Genomic DNA, 5,000 nt, shown 5'->3' on the forward strand with positions numbered 1-5,000 from the left:
ACAGCGTTCTAGTTAGCTTGACTGAGTCGCGTTCGTTATCGGAATTAACCAGACAAATCATTCCACGAACTAAGAACGGCCATGCACCACTACCCTTAAGTTTGAGAAAGAGCTATCAATCTGTCTTACCTCAATAAGTTCGGACCTGGTAAGTTTTCCCGTGTTGAGTCAAATTAAGCCGCAAGCTCCACTTCTTTTTTTTTTTTTTTTAAATTCTTCAAGAGTTCTTTATTGAGGACCATTGTTTCCCGAAAGAACCCCGCTCCTACCGGCGGGGGGTTACCACTAACGGATTTCCCCCCGCCGGGAATTCCGCCCGTTTGGGCCTTTCTCTTTATTTATTTGAATTCAAAAAACTTTTTTTTTTTTTTTCACTATTTTTCCTTTCGTGAAAGGTTTTCGTTGCCGCCTTTTTAACATTAAATATGTTCCGGTAACCGTTGTCCTTGTCCTAATCCTTGCAGGTTTCACCGTATCATCAAAGAGCTGCGTCAGCGCGCGGACACGATCGCCGATGTTACGGCAGCTCGCTCGTCATCCGTGAGGCTGCTTCTTCGTTCGGCAAGCTGGGAGCTCGGCAGCTCGTCCCACGGGGGAGGCTGAGCCTCGACCTCCGCTTGCCGTTGCTCCAGCCGCCGCTGCCTCTCTCTCTGCCGCCGGTTAATGCGACGCCGCTCCACTTCCGCTGCAGATGGTGGTAGTCGCCCACGTCGTTGGCGACCCTGCGGAACAGCTCCTAGCACTCCGGCCCGACGCCTTTCCCGGTATTGGAGCTGCATAAAGTTACGCCGCAGTCGCCGCATCTCCATCGTGCGTGGGGAGGGAGGCAATCCCCGGCTGCGCGGGGGGATTGGCGGCTCTGGAGGGCTGACCTCCTCCTCCTCGACCTCCCCTGTCGGCTCCACTACGTCGTCGGCCGCGTCGTCATTGGCCGCTGCGCGTGCCAAGATAGCCGGGACGACCTCGTCCACGCCGAGCCGCTCCTGCCGACGCCGCTGCCGCATCCGCCGGGCGCTGCGGTTGCGCACCTCTCGGCGTCGCATCAGCCGTCTCCGCTCTGCCTCCGCCATGTCCTCGGGCGGGCTGGATGCAGGAACTGGCTGAGCAGCCTCGGCGGCTGCCAAGTTTTGCTGCTCCTCCCGCCAGTCCTCCTGCAGAACGGAGAGGATCTGCCGAGCCGCTTGCTGGATGCGGTCCCACCACTCCGCACTCTCCAACAGGCGGCTGCCGAGGTTGTCCTCGTCGACGCCGTGCAGCAACTCCGCGCGAACATCCGCGAAGCGGGGACACTGGAACAGTACGTGGGCCACCGACTCGACCGACCCTGCGCACCTGGGACAGTCCGGGGATGGAGCGAACCCGAACACGTGCAGGAACTCGTGGACGAAGGCATGTCCACTGAGAACCTGCGAGAGGTAGAAATCTACCTCTCCGTGTTTCCGCCCCGTCCACAGGCGCACGTCTGGCACTTGTCGGTGGGCCCAACGTAAGTAGCGGCTGGTGTTATTCGCCGCCTCGTCGTCCCACTGTTGCTGCCACAGCTGCAGCGATGACTCCTTTTCCTCCTGGCGAATCGCCTCTCGACTGCTGTCCGGGCTTAACTGCAGTCGGTTGTAGCAGCGGGCGTCTTCCTTCACCAGGAGGTGGTATGGCAGTTCTCCGGCTAAAACCACCGCTACCTCGCAGCTCGTGGAGTGGAAGGCGCTCGTGATGCCCTGGGCCAGGGGGCGCTGCACGCGATCCAATATCCGCCTGCACCACTGTAGGTCCGAGGCTTCCGCCCAGACGGGTGCGCCATAGCGGATAATGGACGCGGCCACTGCGGCGAGCAGCTTCCGCTTGCTCACTTGGGGGCCGCTGTGGTTGCGCATGACGACACGCAATGCTCGCACCACACGGAGGGCCTTGTCCGCGACCATCTCGACGTGTGGGCGCCACGACAGGTGGTCGTGTAGCATGACCCCCAAGTAGCGGATCGACCGCTTCGAGCGCACTTCCACTCCACAGATGTTCACAGGGATGTTTTTGTATCCGCTTCGCTTGCTCGACACCATCAGCAGCTCCGTCTTCTCCGGCGCCAGGGAGAGTTTGTGCCGCACCATCCAGCTGTTGACCGCTGCCACCGCTTCCTCCGCAATCGCTGCTGCGTGTTCAGGAGTTGTCCCCGCTGCCAGGATCGCAAGATCATCGGCGAATCCCACGATGGAGGCGCCCTCAGGGAGCTCTACGGCTAGCACACCGTCGTACATTATGTTCCACAGTGTGGGGCCCAATATGGACCCCTGTGGAACACCTGCCGATACTCGGCGGGTAACCGGCCCGTCCGCCGTGTCGTACGTAAGCTCCCTGTCGGCGAAGTAGTCCTGCAGTATGCGGCACAACTGCACGGGGACTCCCTTCGCCTGGAGCGCCTCGGCGATGCTCTGCCAGCTAGCCGTGTTGAACGCGTTACGGACGTCCAGGGCCACAACCATGAGGCAGCGCCGGTCACGGTTGTTTGTCCTTCCAAAGGACTTCGCCCTTCGTCCCGCGTCCACGACCTGCTGGATGGCCTGCAGGGTCGATCGCCCTCGCCGGAATCCGAACTGCTGCTCAGACAGTTGCGGACTCTCTGGATCCTCGATGTATTCGTTGAGCCGGTTCAACAGCAGCCGCTCCAAAGCCTTGCCCGTATTATCGAGCAGGCAAATCGGGCGGAAGGACGACGGCTCGCCCGGTGATTTGCCTGGCTTTGGCAGGAGCACCAGTCGCTGCTTTTTCCACGGCTGCGGAAAGCAGGACGTGTCCAGGCACTCCTGAAACACCCGGCGGAAGGGCTCCGGTTGCTGCCTGAGAGCAACCGTAAGGGCGGCGTTCGGTACTCCATCAAGCCCAGGAGCCTTCCGCGGGTGCATACTGGCTGCTATATTCTCCAGCTCGGTCAGGCCGATCGATCGGAGCGGCGCCATGTTGCCAACTCGGAGATCGGGCCACTCTACCGGCGGATGAACCGGGAACAAGGCGTCGACAATTCGCCGCAGTTCTGCTGGATCGCGTTCCGGGGCTGAGCGGGCCGCCTGGAACCAGTGGAAGACCTTCCGGAAAAAGTTTCCGGTTTCATCCTCCCTGATCGACAGCAAGAACCGGTCGAACGCCTCGTTCTTGCTCACACGAATAGCCTTCCGAAGGCTCTCCCTGGCAGCTGCGAGTTCCGTTTGGAGCTGTTCGTTGGGCGGAATGGTCCTCATCGCCATTTGCTCCTTTCTGGAGAGTTCTTCGATCATCGTCTGGATCGCCGGAGTCCACCAGTAAGCTGGCCGACCTGTGTGGTCCTGCGCTGGGAAGACCCGCGACATCGTCTCGTCGCAGACGCTGGTCAGCGACTCGACCAAGCTTTCGACGCTGTTAGCTTGACGGGCGAACCCAGTCATGGCCAGCGCTTTCCCGAAAAGCTGGGAGTCAAACTGACTGGTCTTCCAGCGCGTACCGGCATTGCTTACGCGGGCCGGGCGCTGTCCACGCCGTGCTGCCCGATCCCTCGATGATGGTGGACTCACGCCAACCTCGTACCGGACGTAACGGTGATCACTGAGCGTTACCACGTCGGGAACGCGCCAGCCTCGGGTGCTGTCCTCGCGCGGGTCGAGACGGCTGATCACACTACTGGCGAACGTAACGTCCGGTCGGCTGGGCGGAAACCGAGTTGTGTCCGCTCGGTTCCCCTTGAACGTTGGCAGACAGTCTGCCTTGTTCAGTAGCACCAGCCCGAGGTTGTCCGCCAACTGGAGAAGCTCCAAGCCCTTCAGGCAAGTCCTGCTGCTTCCCCAGTCCAGGTGCATGGCGTTGAAATCGCCGGCCAGGAGAACCCGGCTGCACCCGCGGACGATCAGGTCGATCTTTTCCATAATGCTCCGGAACTCTGGAACTCCTGTCTGCGGCGACACATAGCAGCTCACCACAGCGATTCCACCGACGTCGGCCGCAACCACACCGAGGGTCTGACGGTGCCTGATACGCTGTATCGGCAGCCGGTTGCCGTTGACGACGATGGCAACCGTCTTACTCTCGTCCGTTACCCAATTGCCGTTATTGCGCGGTACGCAATAGGGCTCGGACAAGAGCAGAACGTCAAGACCCTCGGTGGTCAACACATGCAACGCCAGGTCCTGGGCGTTCTCGCAATGGTTGGCGTTGAACTGCAGGACGTTCAACATTGTGGTTGCGGGCCTGGGCACATGGGGGCGGCGATGCGATGTGGGCCGCCACAAACGATGCACTTCGGATCGCAGGTGCATGATGCCGCGCGATGATCCGTGGCTCCGCAGCGCAGGCATAGGCCGGAACGATCCACGCCGGCGCAGTCTGCAGTGGTGTGTCCACGCTCCAAGCAGCGGAAACAGCGAACCGCGCTTCGCTGCTGTTTTGGCGCGCTGCGCACCAGGCACGCCGAGTATCCAACAAGGATACGTTTGTCCGCCAGAAGGTCAGCGTCCCTCCGTGGAAGTCGGACACGGGCACGCTGCGTCCCATCACGACGCTCCCACAAGGACGTGGTTGCTGCAACTACTGTGCGTTCCAGCGCCCGCTGCAGACCGCGTTCCACATCCTCTTTTGTGGCCAACATGTCGATGCCGGTAATCATCACCTCGGCCATCTCCGTGATGATCCGGCCAGTGGCCAAATCACCGACCTCCTCCTGGATGCGCAGCAGCAGCACAGCGGCGTCTGCATCCTGGTTAAGCGAGAGACGAAGGGAGTCGCGTGACGTGCGGTAGCCCTGCTTGACTCCCTTGTTCTCGTCGGCCAGTCGCGGATTTAGCCGTATCTTCTCAAACAGCGCCTTGTACGAGCATCCCTCGGCCGGCTCAAAGATGAGCTGGTCCTGCCGATGGCGTGCTGGACGCTGGCGCTCCTGGCGCAACTGCTCACTGCGCTGCGCCTGTACAGCAGTTGGCCGCTGCTGGTGTTGTTGCTGCTGCTGTTGTTGCTGCCGACGCTGTTGCTGCTGCTGCGTGCCGGCG

This window comes from Anopheles gambiae, assembly GCF_943734735.2.
Source record: "Anopheles gambiae chromosome X unlocalized genomic scaffold, idAnoGambNW_F1_1 X_unloc_23, whole genome shotgun sequence".
Lineage (NCBI taxonomy): Eukaryota > Metazoa > Arthropoda > Insecta > Diptera > Culicidae > Anopheles > Anopheles gambiae.